A 26,435-nucleotide genomic window follows, 5' to 3' on the forward strand; every position below is an offset into this window, starting at 1 on the left:
AAGACAGACATTCCCCCCTTCTTTAGATCAATAACATACATGAAAAGAAACGAAAACTTACCATTACATATCTTACTTGAAAGAGTGAGAACTGCCAAATGATGAGTCAGGTGGCTGACAAATGGAAGGCAAATCTGAAAACGAATACGATGAAGCTGAGTTAAATTGTGCTACTTGAAACAATTTCGCAAAATTCGCATGCAGAATAATAAGAATTTTTTTAAAAAAATGATTTTTTGAAGTATTTTTCTACTGTGCGTTTGGGTCATCACATATTAACCATCTATCATTGGCACATTTTGATTTTGGCAATAGCTATTCCTACACATAGTCAAATTTTAAAGATATTTTTAAGAGGTTTAAAAAATATTTTTATCTTGAATTCTTTGACGAGGTTTTCTTATTGTTATGTTAAGAGATCAATTGCTGGCTTGGTGTTAGTCATTAAATAAAATTTTATGTTATATTTAATAGTCATTAAATAAAATTTTATGTTATATTTTATAGTCATTAAATAAAATTTTATGTTATATTTTATAGTCATTAAATAAAATTTTATGTTATATTTAATAGTCATTAAATAAAATGTTATGTTATATTTAATAGTCATTAAATAAAATGTTATGTTATATTTAATAGTCATTAAATAAAATTTTATGTTATATTTAAATTAAATTTATTTAAGGCTTTTCAGACATTTCCAAAGTTACAATAAACTGTCCCCTTTTGTACCAGAAACTTCATTACAGATTAATTGCAACTAATTTTACAGAATGTATTAGAATTATCTCTATGCTGCAATCACTACAGTATTGATGCATTTTTTCTCATTTTTACAGTGTGATCAATAATGTTATAAACATATGTTGAAACGGTTAAATAAACATGAAACAGTATCTTTTTCATCATGAATTAAATAACACCATTTAATGCAATGCTCCATTAGATTGTAAGAAAACAATAAATAAACTGTGAAACAAAAACAAAGATAAAATATATGTTACATCAAAATTTAATTGTGCTAAGCAATTAAATAAAAGCATCTTTGAAATCTAGTATATGTACTTAGTATAATATAAATATCCGGAAAATAAAAATAAAAAAAAATTTGAGATATATGTTGTTGTTTTTTTAAATTTTTCTAGTACTGAAGAGATTTTCATTTTCTTTAAATAACTTATCTGAAAATCTTTAAATGAACATGTTTATTACCAAAGTATACAATAAAGAAATTAATAGATGTACAGAAAAAAAACTGAAAAATAAAAGATACAAAGAAAGCTTGTTTAAAGGAGAAAAAAAGTATGATTGTCGAGGAAAAAGGCAAGATAAAGCAAGCATTAGCTTCTTCCCCTCCAGCAAACATAAAGAAATAATTAATGAAACAATACTTTTGATCCTTTGGGATCTTTTGTTTGCTCCTGAGTATTTCCGCCCTTTTTTCTTTGTAAGCAATTAGTTCAGTTTCATTTGGAAACATGCAATGTATGCAGAAACAACAAAAAAAGTAAGAAATTGAACTTTTCCCTCCCCTCTCATTTGGGATGTTTTTTTTAGAATCTTTAATAGCTCCCAATGGATTAATTGCAATTTCTATTGTACAGAAATTTTGTAATTCACATTTTTTTCTTCTTTGAAGTACTCTTAGAGTAATCTATAATAATAGGCTCTACATCATTTTCAGCTCGTATCTTCGTTGAAACGGTAGCAATTTAAATGCGTTTATCACGGGTGTTAATTTTAAACGACCTTATCAGAAAAACACATATTTTAGCGGAAAAAAAGATAGTTTTATTGTATTTTTGTTTTAACAGCCCAAAAGGTGTGCAAGATTTTTTTTTTATTTTTTATTCTCAATTATATTTTTAAATGAGAAAATTAATTCTTATTTAATTGCATTGCTTCCATTTTTTTAATGTTTTTAGATTTTTAATTATCAGATGGAATTATTATAAATGTGATTTCGAAGCCTTATATTTCTAAGCAATTAACTAAAATTTGTTTGTAATCTGATATCACTATCTCTTAATATTATAAAATGTTTCTGAATTCGAGAAACAAATGTTTATGTTAATATTTTTTAATAATATTCATTTGTGTTTCAAAAGATAATGCATCCAGGATACAATGCATTGGAATTGTGGAAAATATTTTTTCAAAATCTCTTGTGCATTATTTAGATAGGGAATTCCACTGTTATTTTTGCAACAAACAATGCATGAATGCTTACGAAGAAGTATGCATGTTCCATGTCCCCTTATAAACGGCTGGTGTGATTTCAATTAAACTTTGCACGCTTATTCTTCAAATAAAAAAATGAATACTATCTACTTTTCAAAGAGCTAAATTCCTTAAATGTTCAATTAATTAAAAATTAACCAGAATTTGATCGTTTTGCTGCAGTAAATATTAAAATCTTAAGAAATTAATCTTACAAGAAATATATATATATATATATATATATATATATATATATATATATATATATATATATATATATATATATATATATATATATATATATATATATATAAACATGTATTAAAATTCAACATTTTACTGCTTTATTGATATCAGTACCAATTTTGTACAATATTTCAATCAATTATTATTAATTTCTAACAATAAAAACATTAAAACTAATGTTCATTTTGAATTATTCTACCATTAATTTTTAAATATATTTTCATTAGGTTCTCATTTTCTTCAAGATAGGCATTTAACAATGTATTAAAGAAAGTCTAAATCAATCTCTTACATGGTGGCAAGAAAATTAAAGCCCTTTCGAACAAAAGAAGAAGATATATACTTAGAGCAGCCTCTTCAAACCAAGAAAACCCATATTTTGGGTTTTTTCACAGAAATTTAGGATTAAAGTATCTGAAAATAATTACACATCATGCAATTAAAAGTTTTCTTTAGATGGAGTCGAGTGCACTTTGGAGAGTCGCACATGCTCATCCTTGGTACTTTGGTAGGAGTCCAGGTTGGTGTCACCGCCTAAATATCTCTAGAAAATAGCAAACGGCTATCTCGTTTTTTAAGTGGACACACCAAATCCCTCATCTTCCAACACGGACGGAGGATCTTTGCTGAATGTCCTTGGTGCAAGGCAGATCAAGCCTCCTCCAATCACATTCTTAAATGTTTAAATTTTACGATTTTTGAGATTTTAAGGGATCCGCTATTGTTTTTGAACTATTTAGATATCTTTGGTTTTATGGAGGTGGTATAGCGCAGCTATAGCACCTGGGATTCGAAACAACAACAACAAAAGTTTTTATTAAAGATACCAATTTTATTTTTGTGCAGTTTTTCCTTCAACTTTTAATAATTCTTTAGAAAATTTAAAGTAGATTACCTTGATAAATAGATATATGTAGATTCTGTTCTGGGAGCGTAAAGACTTCCAACAAATCCATTACTAACTTTCTAAATTTTACATTTATTTTAAACATATCTTTTTACATCTTTCTGAATCTAAACGCACATATTTGACAAACTATCAGACGGATGCAAAAAAATTAAAAGTGATGCGAGCAAGTGAAACAAGTGTCGACGACAGCAGCAATTTCAGGCTATGAAAAATGACCAAAATGTTGTCCATTTGCAATATTAAGCTCAGAGAAAAATATCCTAGATTATATATTTTAACAAATTCAAAATTTAACATTTCAAATATATCCTTACTATAAAATTTTACCTTTTTAAGTATATCATTTTGATTTCTAGGAAATTTTTTGATCGTTATTAATTTTTCAAAGAATTTAGCAAACTTAGCAGACATTCCTTTCCTACACAACGCTAAATTTAAAATTTCTCTACCACTATTTTTTTTTCAAATTTCTTTTTATGTTAATACATATGAATTACCAACGTGTTGCTTATTTTTAAAGTAGTCATTTAATGTTACTCAAAATGAAACGTTATTGCGCTGCTGAGTTTCAAACGATGACTCGGAAAATAAATCTTTCTTGAAAAAATGAAATATATATATATATATATATATATATATATATATATATATATATATATATATATATATATATATATATTATTTTTGTTTTTAAAGAACATGAATAAGTACGAAAAGATTTGTAACCAAAACACATGAACGGAGTTCTGAGAACAAACTTTACAATCAGAGGGGGTTAGAAATTTGCCTCTTTCTTTAGAAATGAAGTTGATTTTGTTTGATTTAAAGTTTAAAATAACGAGAAACTAACTACTTAAAGAAATATCTCTGAAAGTGATATTTAAGCTTATTTCATATTTCAGCATTTTTAACAAAATTTGCCATTTTAACAAACATTTTGAGCAAAGGGAAATCTTATCTATAGGCGATTTTTAAAATCATCTGTTTTAATTGTTTTTGATTTTAACTATAAACCATTTCAGACAGTAAAAGAATTTTGTTATATTATTACTCAAAACGAATAGATGTAGCATTTCAAAAAGGCAAAAGATTAAAAAAATAACATGATTATATTTTTTTATACAAAATAAGTATATTTTTATTCTGGACAGCACTAGATATATAGTGTTTAATAAAAATAATTCACCATTAAATAGAAAGCTAATGTTATTTGAGTTTTAAGATTATCGTATTTATGCCATTTTAGTAAGAATTCTTTGAATTACTTGAAAGACATTCTTTTAAATGTTATGGTGTATTTATAAGCATATATGCTATTCACTAAGAAAATGATCTTAGGAATAATTTTGATACGATATATATTTTATGACTATTTTACTCTATGAAATTATCCTGAATACTTCCATTCAAAGATCTAAGCATAGTGAGTTCTAATAGTATTGATTTGTATAGATATATGGAGTATTTGTATTGATATATGGAGTGTTAATAAGAATATAACGCATTAAAAAACATAATGAATGTAACATAAATAAGAAAAGCATTCCTTTATCTCTTTTTTTATAAACTGATGAATTCTATAAATGATTGGATTTTTCTCTTGTATTGGGCATGGGAATTCAAAGCTTGATGAATCTGTCAAATCTACAAATTAAAGATACATTATATTACACCAAAAAAAGTTGAGCGCTCTACAAAGGCAAAATTCATTGCACGAATTTTGGATACACGTTTTTATAAACAAAATAATTTTTTTCTGAGCTCAACATTTTTTTCATTTTAATATTTTTATTTTAATGTTAATTAATACAGATTTGTTAGCATAAATAGTTATGCATAGAATTTAATACATTTTATGAAATCTGAAAAGAAGCCCAAATGGATAAATGTCAAGCTGGGAGAATTTTCATTACATGTTTCATTTATTTTAAGTAAATGACCAGTAGATATTAAACTTTTATTTACCCATTTTTGCTGATTTAAAAAAAAATGTCTTCTGTCGTTTGACGTTTCTTTGAAAGCGTTACTCACCAATTAAGACTATCAAACTGTTACATTTCTATACGTTATTTACGGTTCTATAGGTCAAAGAATATCCTTTACTCTGTCATATAACTATCTCAAATTTGACAGTTTTTTTAAAACTATATCTTATGTTATGGTATTTTTGAAACAAATTTAACTATCCTTGTTTCTTTAACCCTTAACTGGGGACGTGCGATCTATGAGACCGCTAGCGATGGATTTTCGGTCACACCTACTCTATTTTTAGCTCAATTGAATGGATTGACCCTGTAGATTCCTGTTTTGTGACCTTCAATACACGTGCACTTTTTCAGCCGAATTCAGCGGATGCTTTTTAAAATAATTCAGTTATTTCTTTTAGCGCGGTTTCCAAGACCGCACCTCCCTGTTAGTGTCCCAGTAATAAACAAGGCTTAGCGGTTGGCGCTAAAACTCGGGCCGCAAAATACCATCCAATTTACTGATCCTTTTATGAAGCAGTGCTACAAACACTTTTAAATGCAGCAGAAAGTGATTTTAGTGATAATTATAACAGTACAGAAGAGTTTTTCAATGAAAGTTCGCATTCAACTGGTTCTCATATGTATGTTCCTACATAATTAATTTTTCTAGTGATTATGTATTTTGAAAAATTTATAAAATATATTAATATACCTAGAGATACATATGCAGAATTTACATATTGATTTTTATACTAGTTCTTAACCTGTATGTTTAAAATGCCCTAGAAAACCGTGCTATGAATCACACAAGCCGATAAAAAAAGGCCAATTTTACCCATTTCCATTTTTTTTTCATATAATTAATGAATTTTACATTATATTGTCTTCTATATACCTTCGTATACAGTAAAAATAAATATGATTTAAAAGGAAAAAAGTAATAGGTTTTTTCAAGAATATTATTTATCACAACATGTAATTTGAGAAGAAAATGTATGTTCCAACGAATTTACTTTTTTCAATGATAATATATTTTGAAAAATTTCTCAAACATATCTATATATCAAGAAAAATATCTGCAAAATATATTGGCATTTTTTCATACTAACACATTCATTAGAAAATTTAATTTTTGTCTAAATGAAATACGGTCTCGTAGACCGCACCACCCCAGTCAAGTCCAAAAATTTCACCTCCCCAGTTAAGGGTTAAGGAAAGTCAGTTAAGATGGATCATAACAGTTTTTGAGTTACACAGATGGCGTGAATCTTAATATGCAGACCTTAATGTATTAATTGTACTCCAGGACAATAAGATTATCCTATTAAAAAAACTATGAATAAACATGCATTAAAATATATTTATGTGCTAACTTATGTGAGGAAAATAAAAATGTGTGTTTGCTATCACCATATATAAGTTATAATAAAAATTTAAATGATTTGAATCATTCGATTAAATTAATGTTTTCATTTTAATTGTTATAAATGCTATGAATATTGACTTTTTAATGTTAAGAATTTAAAGACTTTAGATAATTTAATTTAATTTATTCTTACTATTTTGACTAACAAAATAAAAAAAATGATCTAAAAATAATAATTGATATTCTTATCTAAAAATTTTGGAATTATAGATTTTTATTATGGGTATAGCCTGTTAAATAAATATTTATGGATTTCACTTCAAATATTTAAATCAATATTTTCAAAAACATATTTTTAATTAATAGCACTGAATACAGTTCCTGAATTTTCAGTATTTTGAAATAGGATTTAGAAAATAAAGAGAAAATAAAAAATGCATTCATTTCTGTTCTCTTTGTGTTATTCCACAAAAATATTTACCTAAAAGAGACAATAAATATCTTTAAGCATCGAAGCTGAACAAAAAAAAAAACGTTGAACATTCATTCCGGTTGATACACTGCAAACATTCCAAAGGAAAAATGGATTTCCATGATTTATGCCTGTTTTCATTTGTTTTTGATTTTGTTTATGCTTTCACATATATTCATTTCTTATTCATTTCAAGATAATGTAAATTACTAGAATGTAATGCGTTATATTTGATATAGATTTTCACAATTAATTCAGAATTTCCTTTCAGTCGAATTAAATAGCATATATTTAAAGATATCCCCTTTTCATGGACAATAACAGAATTTGGCAATGCTCCAAAAATTAAGTATTTTAGTGATTTAATAAATAAACTGAGCTATTCAGTGTCTTTTCGCTAATACTATTTTTTTTAATCTAAATACCCCATGAGCTATTACTGATTTTGTTAATAAAAATCGGGCGTAGAAAAAATTCTTAGAAGCTTCTAAGTTCTACAACGCTATTTTCAAAGCTCTACTGCATTTTTAATTGGCTTGATTAATCGCACTAATTAAAGACTAAAATTGGAACCTCGGTTGTGCCGTTTTTTCTACGTCAAAACGTTGTAAACAACAAGGTTTTCAAAATGAATCAAGTGTCGAACAGAATCTAAACAGAAAAATTCGATGCTAGATAGTGCCAAGAAAAGTGACCTGAGAAGGTAGTCTTGAATGTATTCTCAGAAAAAAAATGTTCTATTTGTGTAGATTTTCTCTGTACTACAACACATTCATTGCCTAAATTGGCCTTAAATGTTTTTCTCTCCTGCAAAGTTTATAATTTGAACCTTACAGGGTCACCGTTTCCATTCTTCAAATCTGCCTACGTCAGTAACACTTCTGTTAATACGAAATTACTAATTAGACAGTGTTCGTTATACTTCTTTCGAATAGATATTGTAAACCGTAGTTAAATATAAACTTCCTTCTTTAAACTGAAGCTTATATTGATATTCGAAAGATAGCTCGTACATATATTAGTTTATTGCGAAAGATCAACAATTATTCAATTAAGACTGTTGACTGAGGAATTAATATTTACACTTCATAATAAACACGAAGTTTTATTATCAAAGAGCTCAAGTATAATTTTGAAAAATATCATTTTAGCATATGAGAAAACGAAATATTTTTATCTGACTATTTCCAAATGTGCCTTTGATTGCCTTTCATGACTGACATCATAAATTAATGATATTTTAATATCATACGCTGTTGATTTTAGCCTCGGATGATTTTGATTTTAATATTATATGATATTAAAATAGGAAATATTAGGTTGTTTATCATTAATTCAAATAACATAAAAACCACACAGTTTACAGAGTGCATGATTTCACTAATTTAGATACAAAAACTATCCACCAATACGCAATTTTTGATTCAATAATACGATATTGCATGAAAGGATCAACATACATGCAATTAATGATTACTCTCTTCTAAAATACATTAATAAAATGAATTTATTTTGGAAAAGTATTAAAAGAAGTTAAAAAAATATTATAATGAATTAGTATCCATACATTGAAAAATTATGTAGATGAAATTTAAAACCATTATATTTTCTGATTTTTTTCTTTAAATGAAATTAAGTCCAATTGGGAGATATCCCAATATTGGAGTTTTATAAAGAGGACTAGTATTGTAAATTCGTTTCAAAAGAAAATTCTTAATCGCTTTATTTAAACCATAAACTCTTATCAAATCCATAAGTTTGAGAAAAAAAAAACATTTTTTTTTCATAAATGAATTCCGAAATACACATGAAATTCAGAATTTGAGATAGCTAAACCTGGAAATATCTTTCTTCAACAGCTTGTAATCACAAATCACTGAGAGGCTCATTAAAAAATAATCATTTTTTGTTCAAAATTATGTTTTTTTTTTAAGTTTATAATACTATTGCTACTAAAATCAAACAACAATAAAATAAAATTTTGTGAAATACTTAAAAATTCATTGCAACAGCAAAATCGAAAACATTTTGAGAGAGCAATAGTTTGAAATATTTCTAAGTTGTGAAATCAAATCAGAATTGAAGGTTCAAGTGCTTGTTATAGTGCTGAAATACTCATTTATTAAAATGATATGGAAAAATGCAAATTTATTTGCATAAACAAAATTTGACGATTTAATTGAATTGTGATTTAATTTGATCAATTTTACAACTGAATAATTTTAATTCGCTCACAATTCCATAAAGTATGCCGCTTGGGTTTAACAATTCAATTTGAATTCAATAATTGGACTTATATATTCAGTTAAATGGATTTTTGAAATTATCAAAACAAGATGAAAGTTCAAATGTGATTTAATCAAACATATCTCTATCTTTAAATTTGCGAGAAGGTGTTGGTGACATGCAAAACCACTTTAAAATATGCAGCGAGAAAGAGGCCTTGCTACCACATGAGAGATAAGAGATCCTAGAAAATCATTAATTTATCCGTTTGAGACCGAAACAGTCTTGGATTTGTCAAGATCTGGGAATGAAAGGACGATCGTCACTCGAGACGGGAAATTTATTGAGACTGCAGTTGAGTTTCAGCGACAGGCTCTGATTATTCAACGGAGCGTATAATTTCACATTTCGTATTCCCTTGTGTTGGGTTTGAAGCTCGCTAAATAAACATTAAAATGAGTTGAGAAATGTAGAGAGAGAGCATGCGAAGATTCTATTATTTGATTATAACTCTGCGACCACATTAAATAAATCCCTTTCCAACCGGATACTATATTTAACTTACTCTGCCTCGTTTGATTGTAGCTTTTGTCTGAAAATCTTTGGTTAATTACTGTGGTTAAGAACAATGATACTTAATCATAAAAACTGTATATCTCTTTTGTGTAATTTTTCTTTTAAATGGAAAAGGGCCTTTGTTCAATTCATTTGAAAAAGAAAGTGGTCTAGGCTGAAATATGGACAATTGTTTTGAAATAATAGGTTCTAACTATGGGAGGAAATGATGGGTTATCATATCATGTGCTTTAAATTTTTTATCTTCTAGTATAAAGCGAGATATTTGATATTCCATGTTTTATTTAAAACAATAAATCTTTCTTGTTTTGATTTATACGATTCATTTACTGAAAGAATGAAAAACAATGTTAATGTACAATTCCACTTTGCTGCCATAACTTAAACAATAGTTGTTCGAAACGTACATAATTAAATCAGTTATTTATCTATCAGAAGCAATATATATATATATATATATATATATATATATATATATATATATATATATATATATATATATATATATATATATATATATATATATATATATATATATATATATATCGAAAATAAATGTTATAAATGAGATTTGTTCCTTTCATACAAAAAGTAATAGCTCCATACAAATATTCATATAATTTTTAATCATTTTTATCTGAATGACTCAATAAAATAGATTATAAGATATTGTGTTGTTATATAAGTCCTTACGGTTTTAAATAATTTTTTTTTTGACGAAAGTATAAGAGATTAATTTGAAAACACATTAGCCATTGTTTTTATATTACCTTACAATAGCAGAATATTTTGTAACACCATTTCTCAAGAATTTTTTTATATTTTTATGGAAAAATCTGTTACCTAGCATTCTCGAGAATATTTCAAGTCCTTATAATATAGTTCTTGGGAAATAAGAACCAATTAACAACGTGGTACTTAGAAATCTACACTTGCATACACTTACACTAATTTAACTTATCAAAGCAATTTTAAAATCTGAAGAACTTAAACGCATTTAAATCATATATAATTCATCATGCATTTCCATCATATTTAAATATAGTTTCAGCTAATGTATCCATTTCATTGCAAGAGAAAGATATAATATTAATTTACATTTATATTTCTGTTAAATGTAAAGAAATATGTCCTATCACTCCATTAAAAAATATGTACAGGGTTAGCAAGAAATAAGTTACCTACTTCAGAGGGCTCTAAAATGTGTTCTATTGATCCAAATGAGATAAAATTTGAATTACAGATTTATTGAATATGCTGTGCTTTACATTTATTAAATTAAAAAAATAGTACATAAATTCACCGCTAGGCGGTATTCTAATACACATAAAACCCTTTAATATGGTTTATAATTGATAAATAACCTAAAATTAAAATTGCTCAATATATCCTCCTTCATTTTCAACAATATGCTCTAATCGTAGAACCATATTTTCAATGGAAGACCGGAGTGAGTCTGCCAGAATATTATGAATATGGCACCGAATGTTGTCCTTCAGATCTTGTAGAGATGATGGCCTTTGACGGTAGATATTGTCCTTCAAATCAACACCATAACCCAAAATCGCAAGGGATAATGTCTGGAGAGTGAGGAGGCCATACTATTGAGAAATGATGGCTGATAACTGAAATGCTGTATTAAAAATCGTTTTACACGACGATCTATATCGGGGAGCACCATCCTGCATGAAATTGATGTCTTGAAGACATCCCAGCTATGAAAGAGTTGCGATTACAAAATCCCTCATCACATCATGGTACCGTTGTCCTGTGATGGAACAGGTGTGGATTCCATTTGAATCTATCTCTTCAAAGAAATAAGGTCCAATGATAAAGATAACTGTAAAATAACACCACACTGTCACTTTTTCAGGATGCAAGGGTTGTTCCTGGAAAAACAGTAACAGGCATGCACTGTAAAGCAAATCATGTTTCACATTTTCAATACATGCAAGTAAATGTCATTTGTATTACAGCGCCATTCATTGATGAAATTTTATACTATTTTTTAAAAATTAATAAATATAAAGGGCATCATCTGAATAATCTGTGTTTCTTACCCTGCATATATAATATATCGCTTTTAAAAATGATAAAAGCTTCAAATATTTCCATACAGCCCTCTTTTATTTAGTAGAAATAAAATATTGTATATGAATAAACTATTCAATTCATATAATCTTAGCTGGAAACCATTTTACAATACATTTTTCATATAAATTTGTTAAGTTTTGTATAAAGTATTGATGAAGCTGATATCTGTTTAGTGAAATTATACTTTTTATTGTATTAGACGATTTAGCTGAACAGGAGCTTCGCAACTTGTTTGGAAATAAAATTATAATACATTGCTTCAGAAATGTGTTCATTTCATGTAAAATATTTTTTTAATGTATTATGTAAATGAAAAAAGTTATGTTTAAATTTTATGGTAATATGAAAATCAACGACAAAATATAATAAAATTATTTAAATAGCATTTTGAATTAAAAACTCTGTTCTAAACTAGATAAAAATCCAAGATTGAAATCGCGAATAATAAAGAAGACATAGCAATTTCTTTTTAGCATTCATATTAAAATGTCAAAACTTAGTTTAATTTTGATTGTTATTTTTCCCCTTTAAAATAAATATAATCTATTTCGGGATGCTGAGAGGAATTTGTTTAATGTTTGTAGCATACAAACTTAAAAAAAATACTAAGTTTCTTTTATAAGTCAGATATCTTTATAATAGATTCTTCCATAGCATATTGAACCGTACGTAATTTATCATCTGTGGTACAGTTCCGACAGTAGCCAAACACAATTAATCAAAGTGATATCAGATCTCCTATCATTTTTCATCGATTCAATCGCATACATATATATAAATATGAATGCATAGACGATTCACAAAAATTAATCTGTTATTACTCTAATGCATTACTTTGCAGGAAATAATTCTTTATGAAGATATTTTAAAAGCAATTGTACATGCAAACTTTGAATCAATTATTTATTTCGTGTGATTCCTCACATGTGATTAAAGCATTAGGGATATTTTAGAATTATGCAGATTGTTGGTTATTAAGTTTCACAATAGATTCTTTATGTATTTTAATGATTTATCTTCCTCCTCAATGCTTAGATTTAGCTGTTCAACATCTAATTTTTCATTGATTGTGATGAATAATTTATTTTCCTAGATGTATATTTAAGATATATTTCGCATGACTCTGCAAGAATCCCATCTTTGGAAAGTTCCAAAAAGGAATATGGGCGTTCATTTTGAATATCCTTCATTTTGAGTTTGGGTGTTTACGCGCTTCGAGTATTTTGATCATGACTATTATTAAATTATACAATGATAATTTGAAAATCTTTTCATGTTACAATTCAAAACATTACTAGTATTATATTATCATTAATTTTTTTTCTAATGCTTCTTGCCTTTTGTAGTTAATATTTATTGTAGCAATCACTAGGCTATATAAGTCATTTCGAAGCTATATATATAATGATCAAACAAAGAACTATTCAGAGAAAAGATTCCAAAATTGGTGAACCTACTTTTCAAGATATGGGGAAATAGATTACGTGAAAAAAAAAATAGTTTCAGAATCACCGATAGATGGCATTGTACTACAAAAAATAGACTTAAAAGACTCAAATTACACATTTATAACACATTTTATTCGATAGCATCAAACTTTCAATCACAAAGACCTTATCGATGCTTACCAGCTTGTTCAACTGCGGATTCTATTTGATCGTGTGAGAAGCTTTTCACATGCAAAGCGATACTGTCTTTCAAATATGCCAAAATTATATGATGTCCTCGATAAGTAAGATTATTTAAGTATCCCCAAAGCCAAAAAATCGAAGGGATTAAGATGTGTAAAACGATATCGTTAGGTTGCCGGGAACGCACGATTAAATGCTCCAGCTTCAGTAAAATGTTGCAGAAGAAACTGCTGTACACAGAGTCCAATGTGGGGAGGCACTTCATCTTGCAGATAGGTAATTGAATCAAAATATTGGCGCTGCAGTATTTGGGGTACAGCGAAATTGTCCAGTATGTTTTGGTATCTGCTGGTCTTTTGCATAAATTCTCAAATCGACGGAACTCTCGAAGTGCAGCTGCAGCATTTACATTGTTTTCATAATATAACTTCAGAAACAAAACGCGTATCCGTAGCTGATAAAAATGACATTTTCCCAGCTTTATCCCTTTTATGCCTAGAACAGTAGTAGCAAACCAATGATTTATGCAAATTTTTGTGCTTACAGTGCGAAATTGCAGTTACAATAACAGTTTCAAGTTTCCTCATTTTTCTTCTTTTTTTTTTTTTTTTTTTTTTTTTTTTCATTTTAGTAATAGAAACTAAAAAGGAAAAATTCCATACCTCATTTTTTTAAAATTATTATTATGATCATTTGTATCTTTTTTAGCATGTTTTCTGTTGTACAGCTCCATCTATCAGTGTTTCTGAAACTATTTATTTTTCTTTTTTTCCACAATCTTGTATTGATAGCACGTTTACCAATTTTGGAGACTTTACATTGAGTAGTTTGCTGTATAAAGAAAGAATATTTTTTTAAAAATTTTGAACACCTTGTATAAGTTTACTTATCATTTGATTTGCAAGAGCATTGGAAGATTCTTTGATATTCTTGTTAAATACATTTTAACTTATTACTAATGATCCTGTATGGAAAGATAACACAGTTCAATTCAACTCTTATAGAAGGTTTAAATCAAATAAATATTGAAATTTTTTTGTTGTTATTGTAAAATATCACTGTAAATTATGCTTTATTTTTTAATTGCATCTTTAACTTTGGCTTCACTATTGTATTCCTTATACAAACTCCTTTCTTTTCAAGTTATCTTTAAAGAATGGAAGAAAATCAAGCGGTAAAATGTTTCGCTAAATAACGAAAATAGTTTAATATCATTACGACATTGAAAACTATTATTAAAAATTGGACCAAAATATTTTTAAAAAAATCACAATTAAGAGAAGAACTTTATGATATTTAAATGGATATCATTAAAACATTTTTTTTCTTCTTAATTTTATATATTGTTTTCAAATAATATTTTAGTAATTTATTAATTTTATGAGAAAAAAATGCTGAAACAAATTCGCTTCGTTTTTAGTCAATATTTTAGAATTTGTTTCTAGATGGATGTTCTGTTCCTTCAAAGTAAAAATATACCATGTTATTCAAAATAAAATTACCTGTTCCATAAAAAGCTAATATATATGTATAAATATTTGAACACATACACACACTCATTCTCTTTTATTATTAACATTCATAAATGAATATCGATAAACAAGTTTGTGCTGTTAATTTTATCGAAATCGATTCACGTTTTCACTAAGCAGATTCATATAAAATACTGTGAAAGACGTCATTTGTTATTTTCCTTAAATTACATTTGGATACATATGTTACACTCAGTTTATTTTCCTTAGCAAAAATGTATAAGGTTTCAGAAAATATCCCATTTTGACAGTTGTTAGGATTCCAAACATCTTCCAACGCATCATATTTTCTTGTTCATTTTATTTCGTCGCTCTGCCTTTCAACGAAAGGGAGTATTATTGAATCAGGATTATTTGAGATTCATCCCGTCAACGGAGGCATGAGAACACATACAAAATGAAACACATTCACACACGAAAAGGAAATACCGTTTCTGCTCCATAAACAGAATTTAAGCAACATTGCGAGATGAAAACTGAGAATTTTTCTATGACAAAAGGATACAGTGTTGGAATTTCGAATAATCTAACATTCTGAACGATTTTTTTTTTCGCTCACACACAGATTCAGAGAATAGAATTTCGTTTTCGGATTCTCAACTGATACAAGAGTATTTATACAGAATGGGGGAAATAAATAAATTCTTGTTTTTTGGGAAAACTATTTGGCATATTTAATCAGAATGAATTGGATATATGTATGTTGTAATAATGCTATTATATGGAAATTCTTATTGTAAATAAGAACAGTTTATTTATTTATTTATGTCCAATTATAATGCATTGTATTAAAAAAAGAGTATTATTCAATAAATTGTGAATGTCACCATTAAAACTGACGAACATAATTACAATTTTTGTAATCAAATATTGAATATTAGCTGTACGTTTTATAAAACATTAGCCTGATTTTAGATTATCAATCTTGACTTCAGAAGTATTTCAATTAATATTTAATTGTAATTTACAAGAAATCTTGACAAATTTTTAATCATATAATTGTAATACCTTTTCATTCACATTCCTAACATTTTCCATTCTAATATACTAATATAAATATATCATATATACCATATTTTCTATATATAATATATTTCCTTAGATAGCTTTTTTTACTTAGCTTTCCTTATCTAGCTTATATAGCTCCATATATAAAATATATTTTCTTTTATAGGGAAACTGAACTAAAGGGTCTATACAATTTTTTGAATCAATTTTGCAAATTTTATAATATGGATTGTTAAGTTCATCTTTAGAATATTCTACCTTTCCATATTCCATGGATCATTTTTCACCTAATTATTTTAAAATATATTTATATATACTATTTTAAATGTTTATATTTTTTTTATATTTACTGGAAAATTTTGATAAAATTGATATAATTTTTTGTATTTTTGTCTTATTATAAATTGTATTTGAATCATATAAATCCTGTGTTTATTCAGTTTAGTAACTATTCGGAAAGCCAAAGACAGTAAGATAAGATCGCTGCGGCAGTGTAGAATCTATTGAATTTATTGTACTTATTATAGAATCTAAAACTATATTTTTTCTAAAAATAAAATAGGGTTTTAATTTATGTAAGCAATGAATTTCCAAAATACACATTAACGAAATTTTTTGTATAATAAGTGAATACAAATCTGGATTCTATTTCAAAAAATAAAATCATACTTGAAAAAATATATATGAATTTTCAAGTTAATGAAAACTATTTGCACAACTCATGAATGGGAACACAATTTTGTATTCTTTAAACATGCCATTGATGTAATTTTATTTTACTATTAAAATAAATGAAGTGAATTTAGAAATTAAGTAGATTTCGCTTACACTTATCGATTAATTATTTAAACCTGAAAGATATCAATATTTCACAATGCTAATAAAACTTACTTTGGATGACGAACGTTATCAAGAATATACTACACAACATGAAAATATTTTTGAAAAGAATTAATTATATGTTTTAGTTGCAGTTTAATTATTCTCTATATCTATAAACTTTTTACTCAAGAAACATATATTATTTTTTTATAAAAATAGCTGAAGAGAAAAAAAAATTGTTGATGTCTAAATGGATCAGAAGTTGAGTTGATTCATTCTGATAAAAGAAGTGATATTCATTACCTGTGAAAAAAATTGGTCCCGAATCTAACTTTCCAGTAATAAAACATGGGGCAACTCTTTAACAGAAAATAGAACACAATGAAAACATTTAATGCCTCAGCATTTTTTAGGATCCGCCTCATTTAATAGCAGTCATTTTTATTCTGCAGAAAAATATATTTTTACGCCGAGCAGTAGCCTTGAATTTGTATGGTCCCTTGAGGAATCTATCCCATGTATCACACGTCCAGTTCACACCGATCAAGGAAAAATGTGATATAGACCGTAAAAAAATGAACGACCTCCTTCCAAATGCGGAAAATGTTTCGAAGAAAAATGAATCATCTTGAACTGGACAATTTCTCATACCCCCTGTGCAGGAAATATTATATATTTTAACTCATTTTTTTTCATTCATACGTATTTATACAGTTAAAAATACAAATTCTCAATAAACATGCAGAATTAAACGTTTATCAACATTTATCAAGGCGCTTCTTGATGAATATTTATTACATGCAATTAATATTTATTCTTATAGACTATTGTATAATTCGTCAAAAGAGCAATCAGAAATTGCTTGTTATTTCGAAACTAATTATCGTACAATAAAACTGTAAATACATATCACTGTTAAAATATGTTCTTTCTTCGTATTTAGATTTACCGTAACTGAAATTTTAATAGTTTGAAGTTTAAACAATTGAAATTTTCAATTCCTTATATTAAGTGACATATGTTTTTCAGCATTTCATGATATAATTAATCGTCCACAATAATTCCTTTTTTTACCATAAAAGGCTTAGACAAAAACTAAGCAGTTTTAAAAATATAAATTATATTTATTTTTTTAAAAATGCATAATTTTAAAAAATAAATTATATTTATTATTAAAATATAAATTAATTTTATTTACAGACATAAAAATTATATTTATAGCTTTGTCAGTTTTTAAATTTAGAAGTTTAAAATTTTTGAATAAAAATTCATAAAAGTTTTATGTTTATCGGAGGAAACAAATTTAAATCCTTGCGTTTCTAAATTGTACCTACTTTTCACAAAAAGTTTTAATATAAAAGAAAAATAATGACATCTTACTTCGGGGGAGGGGCGCATCTCTACTCTGCAAAAGATTTGTCTGGCATGGATAAAAAAAATCTAAGACGTAAAGGAAAATAAAGTATGTGTTTGAATTCGGCTTTATTTTTTTCTCTGTTTAAAATAAATATTTAAAGTACAAGAAAAAAATCAATTTATGTAACAGTCTCTATCTCAATTCTATTTCAAAGAAAGTTTTGTTTTGGATAAATGGAGGTCGATTACAGATATAAAAATGGTTTCAGCGAAAAACTAATGAAAATTAAATTATTATTAAAATCATTTGAATTAATTAATGAAAAAAGAAGTAGCAATCTGCACAGTCAAATTAAAATTAAATTATCATTAAAATCATTTGAATCAATTAATGAAAAAAGCATATGCAGCATTCTGTGCAATTACAGATATTAAATGGATGAATGATTAAAACAATATTAAATAAAATGCAATAGCAAGTTCTTGTATATGAACGCAGTGTCACATGGTATTGTTTAAATATTTAAAAAAATAAACAAAAGCTCAAAATTACTTTCGTAAATAAATTTATTCTTTTTTATCACTTATTCTATAATAAGAAATAATAGTATCATAGAAACAATTGCATAGTATTGTTTGTTAGAAACTTGTACATAAAATATTGGATTTTTATTTTTCAGCTATTTTAATTTTTTTTTATTATTTAAGCTTACTTTATTAATATCAACGTTAACTAGAATGTTTTCATTATTTTCAACGATAACACTATTCAATCAACACTATTCACTATTTATTTCGAATTCTGATTTAATCAGATTTCAAAGCTCCTAATAATGAAAAAAATTAAAATTAAAAATAATAAATAATTTTAACAAAATTATTTTATTAATGACTGAAATGAAAACGTAAATGAAAGAAATTATTTATGAGATGTGCTAATTATGATATTTTTCGTCAATTGAAACATATCATAAATCATTTTCTTTATACAATTCCAGTATTATTTTAAACATAAATTAATTTAAACATTTTGAACTAAAATGTAACATTTGGGGTAGTTTTCTGATTCAAAATCATTTTAGGAATAAACAATTCAAGATAGAAAGAAATTCTGATTAAGCTAATATAGATACATAGATATTCCCTTATGTGAATATAAATCCTTTTTAAATTAGAAATTTTTGATTATGAATAATGTGAAGTATATGAATACTTTTTTGTGACAGATGGCATAATCAAATTTCGACTGTGCATATGTCATTATAAACATTCTAAATATCATACTTATTTTTTTTTTAAAAATAAACGGTTTAGATGTATGTGGGTATTTTAATCAACATCAAATAAATGCCAATCGTACATGCGGTGTTTTATATTTTTATACAATTACGGACAAAAATAAATTTTGGTATCAGGAATTTTGATTTTAACGAATATCTCTTCATTCTTTGTCTTTAACAAATAAACTTCTGTGATTTTACTTAACATTCATAAAAAATAATTTTTTATCTTATGAATTTCATACATATTATTGATATATGTATAATTTTGAAACAAAGAATTCTCTGGCGTATTCTTCCGTCTTAATGAATTTTTCTTTAAGTATTTTTTTATTTTTAATTCTGGTTTTAGTTATTGTTTCTGTTTCCACATATTTCTACTTATTTCTATTACACATTCGCATGTAACAATTTGCTGTTTCTACAATAAAGGCCTACAATTATTGCAACAATGAGCCAAAGCATGATAAAGCCGCCAATATTTATTTCATTGTCTAACACATTCTCAGTATTAAAGTGGCCAAACTTTATCAATATAATTAAGATAGAACAAAGCACCAAATTATTCTAAATGCTGTCTTAAGTTCAAAGTTATGAATATATCAAGAATATGATAAATAAAATAAAATTAAGAACAAATTTTGAAAAACGTGCTTATCCAAGCATAATAAACAATGGAATTTTTCCTAATATTTCGAAAAGATCAATATCAACCTCAGATTACAACTTATTACAACAATTACATTCTATTTTTCCGACTTTAGTAGAAAAATTGACAAAATTTTGCCAAATTACTAAACATAAATTACAGATAATAACAGTAAGCTAAGTCGGATTTATACAGAGTACAGCTTCTAACATGAGGAAATGCTTTAAAATTGAAGTACAAATATCGGTGATAGCATATATTTCTTGCATTTTTCTTTTAATTTAGAAAAAAGTAGTTGAATGTAATTGCTAAAAATTTGTAATCAATATATTTGCTAATTATTATAGTAACGATAATTTTAGCGTTCTATTTGTTGAAAATATCGAGCCATAACAAATTTAGTAGAACGTATAATCTAGAAAGTTAACCTATTCCTTTTAAATATTATTATATTTATGCCATTTAACATACGATTTTAGAAAGAAAAATAAATTGAAAATAATTTCTGAAAAAATAATGAAAAAAGAATATTATTTCAATAAACATTAACACATTTTTATTCCTTTTAAAATGTTGATAAAATGTTACAATCAAATTCCATGCAAACCAGACTTTTCATGAGAGATACTTTGTTTATTATAAAAAAAAAAAAATCTCGCTTAAATAGATTTTTGCAGAAAAATCTCTAAGATATATATCACAAGATTTAAGAAGATATTTATTCCCATTATATGCTAAATTTACTTTAGCTATCACATCTTGAAAGGACGTAATGGAAATCTTTTGAGAAGTTTCAATATTTTGTTACGTTTTGTAGTAATGACTGGTGGATGAATTCATTGATCATTGAAAATTACTTGATATATGTACATTCAAAAACTTCATTTCAATTAATTTGTTTATTTATAAACAAAATTGAAATGATATTGATTAAAATTTTAAAAAATAATCATTATGAAAGTTAGAAGTCAGTAAAATAATACTATTGAATTATATTAATTACATTTGCAATGATAGCTAAGTTTAAATGGGGAAAATTAAAAAAGAAATATTCGATTCTTTAATTTATTTTGAATTTTGTTTTATTATTTTTAATAATGATAATAATTTAATCAATATCGCTTTATTGGAGTATCAGTACTGGATTTTTCATTACTTCAATGTTTCAAATACATATATCTAGTGGTTAGTACTGAAATATGTATCAGTAATTTAATATAGTTAATAGAGTAACTATGACTCGTAGAAACCACTTGCTCTATACCACTCTTACGCTTAAAGTAACAGCATTACTCTAGATACATCTAGTCTATCTGAAAGCGTTTGTTTATAACACCCAAGGTGCTTCAGGTAATAGACCTCAGATTTTACAACGCCAACAAAAGGCTATCCTACAGGCGTTGAACCTGGGTGGGACAAAGACACTTGAACGATGGATCAAAATCTCATCAGTGAGATAACCAAGATAGCGCTGTAACTTCGTTGCAGTAAATAGATCCCCTGACTGTAGATCTTACAGTACAGACTGTATCTTTTATGGCCAACTCTCTGTGATTGATGGTGTTTGAGGGTGGGGTGTTTTAGGATCTCCCACATAATTTAAGTTGTATGAAGGTCATAAAATTTGAAGAATGAGAAAGTTACAATGAGACTTACCTTAAAAGCAGTTGCATTCGGTAATATTGTTATATATTATTAAGGGCAATACAGAAAGTAATACTTGTACAACTGAAACTAAAGTTATTTTCCAAGAGACCATTATTTTTAACAATTAATACAACGCATAAATATGCTAATTTCAAATCATGACCAGACATTTATTCATTTTTTTTCCAAAAAATTTCTTAATGTAACAGAACATTAACAGCATCATAGCTACCAATGATGAAGCAGAATATTTTCGTTGCTGAGTTTAATAGAAATACATGAATATGAAAGGGCTTAACATGTTTTATAAAATTCTTAATTATGATTTATATATAACTTCTGATTCTCGTTCATTAAAAATTTTTTTAAACTATTGTCATTGATGTGTTAATGTCACCTATGTTAACCCTATTGCCACTGAAATGCTAATAGTTCCATTCTTATTATATTTAAATCATACTGTATTAATAATTATTATTCTTAAATTAATTTGAATATACCAAATACTCAATTTTTTTTAAATAATTTTTGTGGAGTAAAAATTCTGATTATTTATATTAAACCATATTATAACCAACCATATTAAAACAAATGCAAGATTTTAAGAAATTCATATGATAATGATAGTGTTTTTTTATATAAGTATGTATATAACGGTATATAATATTCTAACTCTTTACAGTATATTTCTTTATGTCAATAATAAAAGACAAGTTGTGTATTGGAATTCCACATAGCAGATTATTTGTCTTACATCTAACAAGTGATAGAAGGGTATCATTTGAAAAGTAGGAATGATCTGAGTAATTTTTTTGATATTTTAAGTAATTTAAAATTAAGAAATATAATCTGTCCTGTTGACGCTAGCTTCTGAAAATTCTCAAAATGTTATTACACAAAATTAATTCTTTCAAAATTTTAAAATTTTAAGAAATTGCTTTTTATGATTTTTATTTAAATGCAGTGCAGTTTCTTCCTGAGTTTCAAAATATTCTTAAAATTATTCTTTCAATAATTTTCAATTACAGATTTTACTGTCGTAATGATTTTCAAACCATTTTCATTATTCCTTCATCAAATATTTAATCTTGTGATTTTCTTTCATTGATTAAGCTAATTATCTGCGCAGATTGAATGAGGTGTGAGTGAGTGAAGTGAGGTTTATCGACACAGAAACCATTTTTATTATACTGTGCGATATTACTTGAGGAGCCATAAAATACAATTCCACTATTTCAAAGGTAACATTTAATTTAAATTAGATCAACAGGTACTAAAATTCTTAATTACTCTATGATGCCATAAGACTAGACTCCAATTAGAATGTCCATTGCATCAAAAGGCCGGTATAATGCTAATACTTATACATCTTCCTCAATTTCATGTATATTTATTTTGACTATCGGTATATTTTTTACGAAATTTAGTAGCTATAAATTAATATGTTTATCTTGTAAATCATCAGCAGATAACGTATAAATAGCATAGATTCAACTTTTATTATTATTTGAGATTATACCTCAAAATCGCAACTAATATTCTTAATAATTACTTGATCGAGTGTATAAATAAAGTATAAAATATATTTGATCCTTTTTGAAAATGCATCCAGATTTACTTAAACACTGGAATAACACTGTCAAAAGACAGTTCTCTGAAAGAACTTTTGTATAATAAGAGGCAAGAAGAGCAATTTTCTTATCCTTGTAAAACTTTATATTATAATAGGTTTATCTTATCAGGATTTTATCGTTACAGAAATATTCAGCAACATTAGATACTTAGATGGCTGTAAATCTAATTTATGGAATACACCAGAGCAAACGAAACTGGGAAGTGGGATTACTACAGTACGATGTTACAGACGACAGACCCTTTAATGAATATTCCTGGTGTTACTTCACCTTGGCATAGCACGGGCGAAGAAATTGATTTATATGGTAGTCGGCAGAAGACGCCCAAAGGATAGGCTTTATATTATTTGTCGCCCCCTTTTGCTTTCTGGGACGAGGCAGCATAATTGAATAGAAGGGACGAAGCAGCCAAGGAAGTGGGACCTAAGTCAACACCGGAACCTCAAAAGATCGATGGTAACGAAATTCCGAAGCTCAAATTAGAGCTTCCATTCTTTGCTGCGGGTTATGATTTCGTGCTTAGTTCGGTTTGTGTGCACGCCACCCCATCCTTCTGACGTCACACAAGATTACTGTGAAGTACGTTTGCAATTCCTATGTAATTAGCATTAGAATGTAAAGAGGAAGCTGGAGATGCGAGAATGAAGAACTAATTTCTTAGGAGAAAAGAGGATAATTCTAATAACATTTCTTTTCATTCAAGAGGGGTGAATGGCATGATACAAAAGTCTTACTGGGGCGAAAGATTTTAATGGCTTGCGATGCAATTTAGTATTTTAAAACAGGACTATCACTTCTTGTTAAATATCTATAATAGATAAATTTTGTTTCACTCTTAGAGACTGTAAACTGTTCTTTATAAGCTTTAGCAAAATACTTGGTTAAAGGAATGTTCTAGAATATAACTTCAAATGAGTGAGTTATTGCTAATGAGGTATGTTTCTATTCTTAAATTTTACTGCAATAGAACAGATAACGGGAATTTTACATTAATCTGAAAATAACTAAAAAAAATATATCTAATGATATTAGTGTTTTGTGAGACTTTTTATTAATTAATCCATAATTTTACAATAATTTTTAATGAACATGAATTTTCTTTCCTCATTTAAAATGCTTGATTCTATAACTTTAATTAAAAGAATAATATACACACACAGATAAATATATGAATACGGTATGCCTCACAGAAGTATATATGAAACAGCATTTCTCATAGAAAACTAACATTTCTTTTAAAATATTTCATTTTATTTAACTTTCATTTAAAGTTATTATTGCCTTTTAATTGCGCATTTTATTAGATAAAATATCTAAGATTATTTTCTTGATATAAAATTACATAAATTAAATCAGTGATAGTAAAATAAGTTATAGTATATATTTCAAAATAGTATTAAAGCTTTGGTTGTAGTTTTAACATAAGAGAGAAATGGTCATTAATACAATATCGAGAAAATATTTATTTATATTTTTATTCTATTTGTTCACAGATTGATTCTATTATTTCACAGACTTACTATGTACTACGGATCTTAACTTCTATGTTCCATGTTTCCCATTACTATAATATAATATAAGTAACATATAACAAACATAAATAATATAACTAACATAACTGTCAGTTTTCTTACTAATTTTATTCCAACTTTGATTTCAGATGAAACCAACTAGCTGACGGTAAAACTGAGAAACGCTACATTAAAATGCTCTATATTTTTACAAAGAATAAATGATTACATTAAGGACTAAAACGCTAAACATTAATATACTAAAAAAAAGGAATATTTTATCAAAAATTTGGTGGTGCTTTATATATCATATCTATGTAATATATTTTTTATTTTATCAAAAATGTGAATTGCTATGTCCAATACTGTAAACAAATTTAGCCACAAATGCATATTGAAAAATGAATTTAAGCAATAAAGGAAAACCGTATTTTAGGTATGATTGAAATCCCAGATTAAATTTGCACTGATGCGTGAGGCACTGATAAATTAACTTTTATCAGTGCCTCACGCATTTTCATTTCTGTTTTAACCATTAAAAGTTTTATAAAGCATACTTATATTGATATTTTTATTTTAGATTTACTGTACCATTGACGATTGTATTATAGATTCAAGGAGTAACTGACGATAGCGGCTCAATACGAATCGGTAGAAGAATATCTAGAATGTATTATTCTAGATTTATCGAATCTTCTTAATTAATTTAAGATAGAATCTAACGTCCGATTGTTCTGAAAGTTTTATTGAAGCATCATCTTTTGTATCATTCAGAGGGAGATTGGTGTAATTTTCTCCTTCTTCTGCTTCAGTGCCTTTCCATATTCGGGTTTAATTCAAGATTATTGATTCTTCTTTTGCAGTTTGAGGCTTTGAAGAATAAATTTAAGTTATTGCAATTATTAATGTTTTATTCGATACAGTGCGGATTTTGATTGGCATGGCATCTTTCAGACACAATTCTTGACAAAATTTTTAACTGTATTTTGCATTTTCTTTTGGCCGTACTCGTAATGCTAATTAAATTTCATTTTACCAAATAATCAATGTTTACAATGAGCTGTAACATCGTATTTACATTTTGCTGATTTATATGAATTTCTACTTTCCCAAGAGAATTTTTATATTCTACTCTTTTATTTAACTTGATTTTTATCCATTTATAAATATAGAATTTCACTATCCCTTGTTTGTAAATATAACAATAAGTTGTAACATTGCATTTGCTCTACATTTTGCCGATTTTTATGAATGGGAAAGTTATTTTTTAAACCTCTACTCTTCAAAG

This window comes from Argiope bruennichi, chromosome 4 (assembly GCF_947563725.1).
Source record: "Argiope bruennichi chromosome 4, qqArgBrue1.1, whole genome shotgun sequence".
Taxonomy (NCBI): domain Eukaryota; kingdom Metazoa; phylum Arthropoda; class Arachnida; order Araneae; family Araneidae; genus Argiope; species Argiope bruennichi.